This window comes from Rhipicephalus microplus, unplaced genomic scaffold (assembly GCF_043290135.1).
Source record: "Rhipicephalus microplus isolate Deutch F79 unplaced genomic scaffold, USDA_Rmic scaffold_13, whole genome shotgun sequence".
Taxonomy (NCBI): domain Eukaryota; kingdom Metazoa; phylum Arthropoda; class Arachnida; order Ixodida; family Ixodidae; genus Rhipicephalus; species Rhipicephalus microplus.
This window is the reverse complement of record NW_027464586.1, coordinates 5,543,293-5,556,996: the sequence shown is the minus strand read 5'-3', so window position 1 is coordinate 5,556,996 and position 13,704 is coordinate 5,543,293. Positions and strand designations below refer to the sequence as shown.

The following is a 13,704-nucleotide window of genomic DNA, read 5'->3' as shown; positions in this document are numbered from 1 at the left end:
CACTCCCGGGAGGGCTCGAACCTCCAACCTGTCGGTTAACAGCCGACCGCGCTAGCCAATTGCGCCACGGAGACAGTCGTGCTCCACTCTCACCACCATCAGAACATTTCTTCAAAGCTATCAGCCCAAAGAAAAAAAAGCGCCGCACCACCACCGGGTGGGCTCGTACCTCCAACCTCTCGGTAACAGCCAATCGCGCTAGCCAATTGCGCCACGGAGACAGTCCTGCTCCACTCTCACCACCATGAGAACATATCTTCAAAGCTATCAGCCAAAAGAAAAAAAAGCAACACACCACTCCCGGGAGGGCTCGAACCTCCAACCTTCCTTTTAACAGCCTTTCGCATAGCCAATTGCGCCACGGAGACAGTCGTGCTCCACTCTCACCACCGTCAGAACATTTCTTCAGAGCTATCAGCCCAAAGAAAAAAAAAGTGCCGCACCACCACCATGTGGGCTCGTACCTCCAACCTTTCGGTTAACAGCCGATCGCGATAGCAAATTGCGCCACGGAGACAGTCGTGCTCACCACCATCAGAACATATCTTCTAAGCTATCAGCCCAAAAAAAGCGACACACCACCACCGGGTGGGCTCGTACCTCCAAACTTTCGGTTAACAGCTGATCGCGCTAGCCAATTGCGCCACGGAGACAGTCGTGCTCCACTCTCACCACCATCAGAACATATCTTCAAAGCTATCAGCCCAAAGAAAAAAAAGCAATACACCACTCCCGGGAGGACTGTAACCTCCAACCTTTCAGTTAACAGCCGATCGCATAGCCAATTGCGCCATGCAGACAATCGTGCTCCACTCTCACCACCGTCAGAACATTTCTTCAGAGCTATCAGCCAAAAGGAAAAAAATCGCCGCACCACCACCGGGTGGGCTCGTACCTCGTTAACAGCCGATCGCGCTAGCCAATTGCGCCACGGAGACAGTCCTGCTCCACACTCACCACCATCAGAATATGTTTTCAAAGCTATCAGCCCAAAATGAAAAAAGCAACACACCACTCCCGGGAGGGCTCGAACCTCCAACCTTTCGGTTAACAGCCGATCGCGCTAGCCAATTGCGCCACGGAGACAGTCATGCTCCACTCTCACCACCATCAGAACATATCTTCAAAGCTATCAGCCCAAAGAATAAAAAGCAACACACCACTCCCGGGAGGGCTCGTACCTCCAACCTTTCGGTTAACAGCCGATCGCGCTAGTCTATTGCGCCCCGGAGACAGTCGTGCTCCACTCTCACCAACATCAAAACATATCTTCAAAGCTATCAGCCCAAAGAAAAAAAGTGCCGCACCAACACCGTGTGGGCTCGTACCGCCAACCTTTCGGTTAACAGCCGATTGCGATAGCAAATTGCGCCACGCAGACAGTCGTGCTCCACTCTCACCACCATCAGAACATATCTTCTAAGCTATCAGCCCAAACAAAAGCAACACGCCACTCCCGGGAGGGCTGGAACCTCCAACCTTTCAGTTAACAGCCGATCGCATAGCCACTTGCGCCATGGAGACAGTCGTGCTCCACTCTCACCACCGTCAGGACATATCTTCAAAGCTATCAGGCCGAAGAAATAAAAGCGTCGCACCTCCACCGGGTGGGCTCGTACCTCCAACCTTTCGGTTAACAGCCGATCGCGCTAGCCAATTGCGTCACGAAGACAGTCCTGCTTCACACTCACCACCATCAAAGCATATTTTCAAAGCTATCAGCCCAAAATAAAAAAAGCAACACACCACTCCCGGGAGGGCTCGAACCTGCAACCTGTCGGTTAACAGCCGACCGCGCTAGCCAATTGCGCCACGGAGACAGTCGTGCTCCACTCTCACCACCATCAGAACATTTCTTCAAAGCTATCAGCCCAAAAAAAAGCGCCGCACCACCACCGGGTGGGCTCGTACCTCGAACCTCTCGGTTAACAGCCAATCGCGCTAGTCAATTGCGCCACGGAGACAGTCCTGCTCCACTCTCACCACCATGAGAAAATACCTTCAAAGCTATCAGCCCAAAGAAAAAAAAGCAACACACCACTCCCGGGAGGGCTCGAACCTCCAACCTTTCGGTTAACAGCCTTTCGCATAGCCAATTGCGCCACGGAGACAGTCGTGCTCCACTCTCACCACCATCAGAACATAACTTCTAAGCTATCAGCCCAAAAAAAGCAACACACCACTCCCGGGAGGGCTCGAACCTCCAACCTGTCGGTTAACAGCCGACCGCGCTAGCCAATTGCGCCACGGAGACAGTCGTGCTCCACTCTCACCACCATCAGAACATTTCTTCAAAGCTATCAGCCCAAAGAAAAAAAAGCGCCGCACCACCACCGGGTGGGCTCGTACCTCCAACCTCTCGGTAACAGCCAATCGCGCTAGCCAATTGCGCCACGGAGACAGTCCTGCTCCACTCTCACCACCATGAGAACATATCTTCAAAGCTATCAGCCAAAAGAAAAAAAAGCAACACACCACTCCCGGGAGGGCTCGAACCTCCAACCTTCCTTTTAACAGCCTTTCGCATAGCCAATTGCGCCACGGAGACAGTCGTGCTCCACTCTCACCACCGTCAGAACATTTCTTCAGAGCTATCAGCCCAAAGAAAAAAAAAGTGCCGCACCACCACCATGTGGGCTCGTACCTCCAACCTTTCGGTTAACAGCCGATCGCGATAGCAAATTGCTCCACGGAGACAGTCGTGCTCCACTCTCACCACCATCAGAACATATCTTCTAAGCTATCAGCCCAAAAAAAGCGACACACCACCACCGGGTGGGCTCGTACCTCCAAACTTTCGGTTAACAGCTGATCGCGCTAGCCAATTGCGCCACGGAGACAGTCGTGCTCCACTCTCACCACCATCAGAACATATCTTCAAAGCTATCAGCCCAAAGAAAAAAAAGCAATACACCACTCCCGGGGGACTGTAACCTCCAACCTTTCAGTTAACAGCCGATCGCATAGCCAATTGCGCCATGCAGACAGTCGTGCTCCACTCTCACCACCGTCAGAACATTTCTTCAGAGCTATCAGCCAAAAGGAAAAAAATCGCCGCACCACCACCGGGTGGGCTCGTACCTCGTTAACAGCCGATCGCGCTAGCCAATTGCGCCACGGAGACAGTCCTGCTCCACACTCACCACCATCAGAATATGTTTTCAAAGCTATCAGCCCAAAATGAAAAAAGCAACACACCACTCCCGGGAGGGCTCGAACCTCCAACCTTTCGGTTAACAGCCGATCGCGCTAGCCAATTGCGCCACGGAGACAGTCGTGCTCCACTCTCACCACCATCAGAACATATCTTCAAAGCTATCAGCCCAAAGAATAAAAAGCAACACACCACTCCCGGGAGGGCTCGTACCTCCAACCTTTCGGTTAACAGCCGATCGCGCTAGTCTATTGCGCCCCGGAGACAGTCGTGCTCCACTCTCACCACCATCAAAACATATCTTCAAAGCTATCAGCCCAAAGAAAAAAAGTGCTGCACCAACACCGTGTGGGCTCGTACCGCCAACCTTTCGGTTAACAGCCGATTGCGATAGCAAATTGCGCCACGCAGACAGTCGTGCTCCACTCTCACCACCATCAGAACATATCTTCTAAGCTATCAGCCCAAAAAAAAAGCAACACACCACTCCCGGGAGGGCTGGAACCTCCAACCTTTCAGTTAACAGCCGATCGCATAGCCACTTGCGCCATGGAGACAGTCGTGCTCCACTCTCACCACCGTCAGGACATATCTTCAAAGCTATCAGGCCAAAGAAAAAAAAGCGTCGCACCTCCACCGGGTGGGCTCGTACCTCCAACCTTTCGGTTAACAGCCGATCGCGCTAGCCAATTGCGTCACGGAGACAGTCCTGCTTCACACTCACCACCATCAAAGCATATTTTCAAAGCTATCAGCCCAAAATAAAAAAAGCAACACACCACTCCCGGGAGGGCTCGAACCTGCAACCTGTCGGTTAACAGCCGACCGCGCTAGCCAATTGCGCCACGGAGACAGTCGTGCTCCACTCTCACCACCATCAGAACATTTCTTCAAAGCTATCAGCCCAAAAAAAAGCGCCGCACCACCACCGGGTGGGCTCGTACCTCGAACCTCTCGGTTAACAGCCAATCGCGCTAGTCAATTGCGCCACGGAGACAGTCCTGCTCCACTCTCACCACCATGAGAAAATACCTTCAAAGCTATCAGCCCAAAGAAACAAAAGCAACACACCACTCCCGGGAGGGCTCGAACCTCCAACCTTTCGGTTAACAGCCTTTCGCATAGCCAATTGCGCCACGGAGACAGTCGTGCTCCACTCTCACCACCGTCAGAACATTTCTTCAGAGCTATCAGCCCAAAGAAAAAAAAAGTGCCGCACCACCACCGTGTGGGCTCGTACCTCCAACCTTTCGGTTAACAGCCGATCGCGATAGCAAATTGCGCCACGGAGACAGTCGTGCTCCACTCTCACCACCATCACAACATATCTTCTAAGCTATCAGCCCAAAAAAAAGCAACACACAACTCCCGGGAGGGCTGGAACCTCCAACCTCTCGGTTAACAGCCGATCGCGCTAGCCAATTGCGCCACGGAGACAGTCGTGCTCCACTCTCACCACCATCAGAACATATCTTCAAAGCTATCAGGCCAAAGAAAAAAAGCGCCGCACCACCACCGTGTGGGCTCGTACCTCCAACCTTTCGGTTAACAGCCGATCGCGCTAGCCAATTGCGTCACGGAGACAATCCTGCTTCACACTCACCACCATCAAAACATATTTTCAAAGCTATCAGCCCAAAATAAAAAAAGCAACAAACCACTCCCGGGAGGGCTCGAACCTCCAACCTGTCGGTTAACAGCCGACCGCGCTAGCCAATTGCGCCACGGAGACAGTCGTGCTCCACTCTCACCACCATCAGAACATTTCTTCAAAGCTATCAGCCCAAAGAAAAAAAAGCGCCGCACCACCACCGGGTGGGCTCGTACCTCCAACCTCTCGGTTAACAGCCAATCGCGCTAGCCAATTGCGCCACGGAGACAGTCCTGCTCCACTCTCACCACCGTGATAACATATCTTCAAAGCTATCAGCCCAAAGAAAAAAAAAGCAACACACCACTCCCGGGAGGGCTCCAACCTCCAACCTTTCAGTTAACAGCCGATCGCATAGCCAATTGCGCCACGAAGACAGTCGTGCTCCACTCTCACCACCGTCAGAACATTTCTTCAGAGCTATCAGCCCAAAGAAAAAAAAGCGCCACACCACCACCAGGTGGGCTCGTACCTCCAAACTTTCGGTTAACAGCCGATCGCGCTAGCCAATTGCGCCACGGAGACAGTCGTGCTCCACTCTCACCACCATCAGAACATATTTTCAAAGCTATCAGCCCAAAGAAAAAAAAGCAATACACCACTCCCGGGAGGACTGGAACCTCCAGCCTTTCAGTTAACAGCCGATCGCATAGCCAATTGCGCCATGGAGACAATCGTGCTCCACTCTCATCACCGTCAGAACATTTCTTCTGAGCTATCAGCCAAAAGGAAAAAAATCGCCGCACCACCACCGGGTGGGCTCCAACCTCCAACCTCTCGGTTAACAGCCGATCGCGCTAGCCAATTGCGCCAAGGAGACAGTCGTGCTCCACTCTCACCACATTCAGAACATATCTTCAAAGCTATCAGCCCAAAGAAAAAAAAGTGCCGCACCTCCACCGGGTAGGCTCGTACCTCCAACCTTTCGGTTAACAGCCCATCGCGCTAGCCAATTGCGCCACGGAGACAGTCCTGCTCCACACTCACCACCATCAGAACATATTTTCAAAGCTATCAGCCCAAAATAAAAAAAGCAACACACCACTCCCGGGAGGGCTCGAACCTCCAACCTTTCGGTTAACAGCCGATCGCGCTAGCCAATTGCGCCACGGAGACAGTCGTGCTCCACTCACACCACTGTCAGAACATTTCTTCAGAGCTATCAGCCCAAAAAAAAGCGCCGCACCACCACCGGGTGGGCTCGTACCTCTAACCTTTCGGTTAACAGCCGATCGCGCTAGCCGATTGCGCCACGGAGACAGTCGTGCTCCACTCTCACCACCATCAGAACATATCTTCAAAGCTATCAGCCCAAAGAATAAAAAGCAACACACCACTCTTTGGAGGGCTCGTACCTCCAACCTTTCGGTTAAGAGCCGATCGCGCTAGCCTATTGCGCCACGGAGACAGTCGTGCTCCACTCTCACCACCATCAGAACATATCTTCAAAGCGATCAGCCCAAAGAAAAAAAAGCGCCGCACCACCACCGGGTGGACTCGTACTTCCAACCTTTCGGTTAACAGCCAATCGCGCTAGCCAATTGCGCCACGGAGACAGTCCTGCTCCACTCTCACCACCATCAGAACATATCTTCAATGCTGTCAGCCCAAAGAAAAAAAAAACAACACACCACTCCCGGGAGGGCTCGAACCTCCAACCTTCCGGTTAACAGCCTTTCGCATAGCCAATTGCGCCACGGAGACAGTCGTGCTCCACTCTCACCACCGTCAGAACATTTCTTCAGAGCTATCAGCCCAAAGAAAAAAAAGTGCCGCACCACCAACGTGTGGGCTCGCACCTCCAACCTTTCGGTTAACAGCCGATCGCGATAGCAAATTGCGCCACGGAGACAGTCGTGCTCCACTCTCACCACCATCAGAACATATCTTCTTAGCTATCAGCCCAAAAAAAGCAACACACCACTCCCGGGAGGGCTGGAACCTCCAACCTTTCTGTTAACAGCCGATCGCATAGCCACTTGCGCCATGGAGACAGTCGTGCTCCACTCTCACCACCGTCAGAACATTTTTTCGGAGCTATCAGCCCAAAGGGAAAAAATCGCCGCATCACCACCGGGTGGGCTCGAACCTCCAACCTCTCGGTTAACAGCCGATTGCGCTAGCCAATTACACCACGAAGACAGTCGTGCTCCACTCTCACCACCATCAGGACATATCTTCAAAGCTATCAGTCCAAAGAAAAAAAAGCGCCGCACCTCCACCGGGTGGGCTCGTACCTCCAACCTTTCGGTTAACAGCCGATCGCGCTAGCCAAATGCGTCACGGAGACAGTCCTGCTCCACTCTCACCACCATCAGAACATATCTTCAAAGCTATCAGCCCAAAGAAAAAAAAGCAACACACCACTCCCGGGAGGGCTCGAACCTCCAACCTTCCGGTTAACAGCCTTTCGCCTAGCCAATTGCGCCACGGAGACAGTCGTGCTCCACTCTCACCACCGTCAGTACATTTCTTCAGAGCTATCAGCCCAAAGAAAAAAAAGTGCCGCACCACCACCGCGTGGGCTCGTACCTCCAACCTTTCGGTTAACAGCCGATCGCGATAGCAAATTGCGCCACGGAGACAGTCGTGCTCCACTCTCACCACCATCAGAACATATCTTCTAAGCTATTTGCCCAAAAAAAGCAACACACCACTCCCGGGAGGGCTGGAACCTCCAACCTTTCAGTTAACAGCCGATCGCATAGCCACTTGCGCCATGGAGACAGTCGTGCTCCACTCTCACCACCGTCAGGACATATCTTCAAAGCTATCAGGCCAAAGAAAAAAAAGCGCCGCACGTCCACCGGGTGGGCTCGTACCTCCAACCTTTCGGTTAACAGCCGATCGCGCTAGCCAATTGCGTCACGGAGACAGTCCTGCTTCGCACTCACCACCATCAAAACATATTTTCAAAGCTATCAGCCCAAAATAAAAAAAGCAACACACCACTCCCGGGAGGGCTCGAACCTCCAACCTGTCGGTTAACAGCCGACCGCGCTAGCCAATTGCGCCACGGAGACAGTCGTGCTCCACTCTCACCACCATCAGAACATTTCTTCAAAGCTATCAGCCCAAAGAAAAAAAAGCGCCGCACCACCACCGGGTGGGCTCGTACCTCCAACCTCTCGGTAACAGCCAATCGCGCTAGCCAATTGCGCCACGGAGACAGTCCTGCTCCACTCTCACCACATTGAGAACATATCTTCAAAGCTATCAGCCCAAAGAAAAAAAAGCAACACACCACTCCCGGGAGGGCTCGAACCTCCAACCTTCCTGTTAACAGCCTTTCGCATAGCCAATTGCGCCACGGAGACAGTCGTGCTCCACTCTCACCACCTTCAGAACATTTCTTCAGAGCTATCAGCCCAAAGAAAAAAAAAGTGCCGCACCACCACCATGTGGGCTCGTACCTCCAACCTTTCGGTTAACAGCCGATCGCGATAGCTAATTGCGCCACGGAGACAGTCGTGCTCCACTCTCACCACCATCAGAACATATCTTCTAAGCTATCAGCCCAAAAAAAAGCAACCCACCACTCCCGGGAGGGCTCGAACCTCCAACCTCTCTGTAACAGCCATTCGCGCTAGCCAGTTGCGCCACGGAGACAGTCCTGCTCCCCTCTCACCACCATGAGAACATATCTTCAAAGCTATCAGCCCAAAGAAAAAAAAGCAACACACCACTCCCGGGAGGGCTCGAACCTCCAACCTTCCTGTTAACAGCCTTTCGCATAGCCAATTGCGCCACGGAGACAGTCGTGCTCCACTCTCACCACCGTCAGAACATTTCTTCAGAGCTATCAGCCCAAAGAAAAAAAAAGTGCCGCACCACCACCATGTGGGCTCGTACCTCCAACCTTTCGGTTAACAGCCGATCGCGATAGCAAATTGCGCCACGGAGACAGTCGTGCTCCACTCTCACCACCATCAGAACATATCTTCTAAGCTATCAGCCCAAAAAAAGCAACACACCACTCCCGGGAGGGCTGGAACCTCAGACCTCTCGGTTAACAGCCGACCGCGCTAGCCAATTGCGCCACGGAGACAGTCGTGCTCCACTCTCACCACCATCAGAACATTTCTTCAAAGCTATCAGCCCAAAAAAAAAGCGCCGCACCACCACCGGGTGGGCTCGTACCTCCAACCTCTCGGTTAACACCAATCGCGCTAGCCAATTGCGCCACGGAGACAGTCCTGCTCCACTCTCACCACCATGAGAACATATCTTCAAAGCTATCAGCCCAAAGAAAAAAAAGCAACACACCACTCCCGGGAGGGTTCCAACCTCCAGCCTTTCAGTTAACAGCCGATCGCATAGCCAATTGCGCCACGAAGACAGTCGTGCTCCACTCTCACCACCGTCAGAACATTTCTTCAGAGCTATCAGCCCAAAGAAAAAAAAGCGCCACACCACCACCGGGTGGGCTCGTACCTCCAAACTTTCGGTTAACAGCCGATCGCGCTAGCCAATTGCGCCACGGAGACAGTCGTGCCCCACTCTCACCACCATCAGAACATATTTTCAAAGCTATCAGCCCAAAGAAAAAAAAGCAATACACCACTCCCGGGAGGACTCGAACCTCCAACCTTTCAGTTAACAGCCGATCGCATAGCCAATTGCGCCATGGAGACAATCGTGCTCCACTCTCACCACCGTCAGAACATTTCTTCAGAGCTATCAGCCAAAAGAAAAAAAATCGCCGCACCACCACCGGGTGGGCTCCAACCTCCAACCTCTCGGTTAACAGCCGATCGCGCCAGCCAATTGTGCAAGGAGACAGTCGTGCTCCACTCTCATCACCATCAGAACATATCTTCAAAGCTATCAGCCCAAAGAAAAAAAAAGCGCCGCACCTCCACCGGGTAGGCTCATACCTCCAACCTTTCGGTTAACAGCCGATCGCGCTAACCAATTGCGCCACGGAGACAGTCCTGCTCCACACTCACCACCATCAGAACATATTTTCAAAGCTCTAAGCCCAAAATAAAAAAAGCAACACACCACTCCCGGGAGGGCTCGAACCTCCAACCTTTCGGTTAACAGCCGATCGCGCTAGCCAATTGCGCCACGGAGACAGTCGTGCTCCACTCACACCACCGTCAGAACATTTCTTCAGAGCTATCAGCCCAAAGAAAAAAAAAGTGCCGCACCACCACCATGTGGGCTCGTACCTCCAACTTTTCGGTTAACAGCCGATCGCGATAGCAAATTGCGCCACGGAGACAGTCGTGCTCTACTCTCACCACCATCAGAACATATCTTCTAAGCTATCAGCCCAAAAAAAGCAACACACCACTCCCGGGAGGGCTCGAACCTCCAACCTGTCGGTTAACAGCCGACCGCGCTAGCCAATTGCGCCACGGAGACAGTTGTGCTCCACTCTCACCACCGTCAAAACATTTCTTCAGAGCTATCAGCCAAAGAAAAAAAAAGTGCCGCACCACCACCATGTGGGCTCGTACCTCCAACCTTTCGGTTAACAGCCGATCGCGATAGCAAATTGCGCCACGGAGACAGTCGTGCTCCACTCTCATCACCATCAGAACATATCTTCTAAGCTATCAGCCCAAAAAAAAGCAACACACCACTCCCGGGAGGGCTGGAACCTCAGACCTCTCGGTTAACAGCTGATCGCGCTAGCCAATTGCGCCACGGAGACAGTCGTGCTCCACTCTCACCACCATCAGGACATATCTTCAAAGCTATCAGGCCAAAGAAAAAAAAGCGCCGCACCTCCACCGGTAGGGCTCGTACCTCCAATCTTTCGGTTAACAGCCGATCGCGCTAGCCAATTGCGTCACGGAGAGAGTCCTGCTTCACACTCACCACCATCAAAACATATTTTCAAAGCTATGAGCACAAAGAAAAAAAAGCGCCGCACCACCACCGGGTGGGCTCGTACCTCCAGACTTTCGGTTAACAGCCGATCGCGCTAGCCAATTGCGCCACGGAGACAGTCGTGCTCCACTCTCACCACCATCAGAACATATCTTCAAAGCTATCAGCCCAAAGAAAAAAAAGCAATACACCACTCCCGGGAGGACTGGAACCTCCAACCTTTCAGTTAACAGCCGATCGCATAGCCAATTGCGCCATGGAGACAATCGTGCTCCACTCTCGCCACCGTCAGAACATTTCTTCAGAGCTATCAGCCAAAAGGAAAAAAATCGCCGCACCACCACCGGGTAGGCTCCAACCTCCAACCTCTCGGTTAACAGCCGATCGCGCTAGCCAATTGCGCCAAGGAGACAGTCGTGCTCCACTCTCTCCACCATCAGAACATATCTTCATAGCTATCAGCCCAAAGAAAAAAAAGCGCCGCACCTCCACCGGGTAGGCTCGTACCTCCAACCTTTCGGTTAACAGCCCATCGCGCTAGTCAATTGCGCCACGGAGACAGTCCTGCTCCACACTCACCACCATCAGAACATATTTTTAAAGCTATCAGCCCAAAATAAAAAAAAGCAACACACCACTCCCGGGAGGGCTCGAACCTCCAACCTTTCGGTTAACAGCCGATCGCGCTAGCCAATTGTGCCACGGAGACAGTCGTGCTCCACTCACACCACTGTCAGAACGTTTCTTCAGAGCTATCAGCCCAAAAAAAGCGCCGCACCACCACCGGGTGGGCTCGTACCTCTAACCTTTCGGTTAACAGCCGATCGCGCTAGCCGATTGCGCCACGGAGACAGTCGTGCTCCACTCTCACCACCATCAGAACATATCTTCAAAGCTATCAGCCCAAAGAATAAAAAGCAACACACCACTCCTTGGAGGGCTCGTACATCCAACCTTTCGGTTAAGAGCCGATCGCGCTAGCCTATTGCGCCACGGAGACAGTCGTGCTCCACTCTCACCACCATCAGAACATATCTTCAAAGCGATCAGCCCAAAGAAAAAAAAGCGCCGCACCACCACCGGGTGGACTCGTACCTCTAAGCTTTCGGTTAACAGCCAATCGCGCTAGCCAATTGCGCCACGGAGACAGTCCTGCTCCACTCTCACCACCATCAGAACATATCTTCAAAGCTATCAGCCCAAAAAAAAGCAACACACCACTCCCGGGAGGGCTGGAACCTCCAACCTTTCAGTTAACAGCTGATCGCATAGCCACTTGCGCCATGGAGACAGTCGTGCTCCACTCTCACCACCATCAGAACATTTTTTCAGAGCTATCAACCCAAAGGAAAAAAATCGCCGCATCACCACCGGGTGGGCTCGAACCTCCAACCTCTCGGTTAACAGCCGATCGCGCTAGCCAATTACGCCACGAAGACAGTCGTGCTCCACTCTCACCACCATCAGGACATATCTTCAAAGCTATCAGTCCAAAGAAAAAAAAGCGCCGCACCTCCACCGGGTGGGCTCGTACCTCCAACCTTTCGGTTAACAGCCGATCGCGCTAGCCAAATGCGTCACGGAGACAGTCCTGCTCCACACTCACCACCATCAAAACATATTTTCAAAGCTATCAGCCCAAAATAAAACAAAGCTACACACCACTCCCAGGAGGGCTCCAACCTCCAACCTTTTGGTTAACAGCCGACCGCGCTAGACAATTGCGCCACGGAGACAGTCATGCTCCACTCTCACCACCATCAGAACATTTCTTCAAAGCTATCAGCCCAAAGAAAAAAAAGCGCCGCACCACCAACGGGTGGGCTCGTACCTCCAACCTCTCGGTTAACAGCCGATCGCGCTAGCCGATTGCGCCACGGAGACAGTCGTTCTCCACTCTCACCACCATCAGGACATATCTTCAAAGCTATCAGCCCAAAGAAAAAAAAGCGCCGCACCTCCACCGCACCTCCACCGGGTGGGCTCGTACCTCCAACCTTTCGGTTAACAGCCGATCGCGCTAGCCAATTGCGTCACGGAGACAGTCCTGCTCCACTCTCACCACCATCAGAACATATCTTCAAAGCTATCAGCCCAAAGAAAAAAAGCAACACACCACTCCCGGGAGGGCTCGAACCTCCAACCTTTCGGTTAACAGCCGATCGCGCTAGCCAATTGCGTCACGGAGACAGTCCTGCTCCACTCTCACCACCATCAGAACATATCTTCAAAGCTATCAGCCCAAAGAAAAAAAGCAACACACCATTCCCGGGAGGGCTCGAACCTCCAACCTTCCGGTTAACAGCCTTTCGCATAGCCAATTGCGCCACGGAGACAGTCGTGCTCCAATCTCACCACCGTCAGAACATTTCTTCAGAGCTATCAGCCCAAAGAAAAAAAAAGTGCCAACCACCACCGTGTGGGCTCGTACCTCCAACCTTTCGGTTAACAGCCGATCGCGATAGCAAATTGCGCCACGGAGACAGTCGTGCTCCACTCTCACCACCATCAGAACATATCTTCTAAGCTATCAGCCCAAAAAAAGCAACACACCACTCCCGGGAGGGCTCGAACCTCCAACCTGTCGGTTAACAGCCGACCGCGCTAGCCAATTGCGCCACGGAGACAGTCGTGCTCCACTCTCACCACCATCAGAACATTTCTTTAAAGCTATCAGCCCAAAGAAAAAAAAGCGCCACACCACCACTGGGTGGGCTCGTACCTCCAACCTCTCGGTAACAGCCAATCGCGCTAGCCAATTGCGCCACGGAGACAGTCCTGCTCCACTCTCACCACCATGAGAACATATCTTCAAAGCTATTAGCCCAAAGAAAAAAAAGCAACACACCACTCCCGGGAGGGCTCGAACCTCCAACCTTCCTGTTAACAGCCTTTCGCATAGCCAATTGCGCCACGGAGACAGTCGTGCTCCACTCTCACCACCGTCAGAACATTTCTTCAGAGCTATCAGCCCAAAGAAAAAAAAAGTGCCGCACCACCATCATGTGGGCTCGTTCCTCCAACATTTCGGTTAACAGCCGATCGCGATAGCAAATTG

General features: G+C 52.6%; 6 non-coding genes across 6 annotated transcripts; all 6 read right to left on the bottom strand.

The window, feature by feature from the left end:
* Window positions 1-77, bottom strand: TRNAN-GUU (transfer RNA asparagine (anticodon GUU)). The gene has a single exon. It is a non-coding gene; the product is annotated as a tRNA-Asn (tRNA).
* Window positions 78-2,180: 2,103 nt separating this feature from the next.
* On the bottom strand, window positions 2,181-2,257 carry TRNAN-GUU (transfer RNA asparagine (anticodon GUU)). Its single transcript has one exon. It is a non-coding gene; the product is annotated as a tRNA-Asn (tRNA).
* A 2,555-nt stretch (window positions 2,258-4,812) lies between these two features.
* Window positions 4,813-4,889, bottom strand: TRNAN-GUU (transfer RNA asparagine (anticodon GUU)). Its single transcript has one exon. It is a non-coding gene; the product is annotated as a tRNA-Asn (tRNA).
* A 2,865-nt stretch (window positions 4,890-7,754) lies between these two features.
* On the bottom strand, window positions 7,755-7,831 carry TRNAN-GUU (transfer RNA asparagine (anticodon GUU)). The gene has a single exon. It is a non-coding gene; the product is annotated as a tRNA-Asn (tRNA).
* Window positions 7,832-10,101: 2,270 nt separating this feature from the next.
* On the bottom strand, window positions 10,102-10,178 carry TRNAN-GUU (transfer RNA asparagine (anticodon GUU)). The gene has a single exon. It is a non-coding gene; the product is annotated as a tRNA-Asn (tRNA).
* A 3,021-nt stretch (window positions 10,179-13,199) lies between these two features.
* Window positions 13,200-13,276, bottom strand: TRNAN-GUU (transfer RNA asparagine (anticodon GUU)). Its single transcript has one exon. It is a non-coding gene; the product is annotated as a tRNA-Asn (tRNA).
* Window positions 13,277-13,704: the final 428 nt, after the last annotated feature.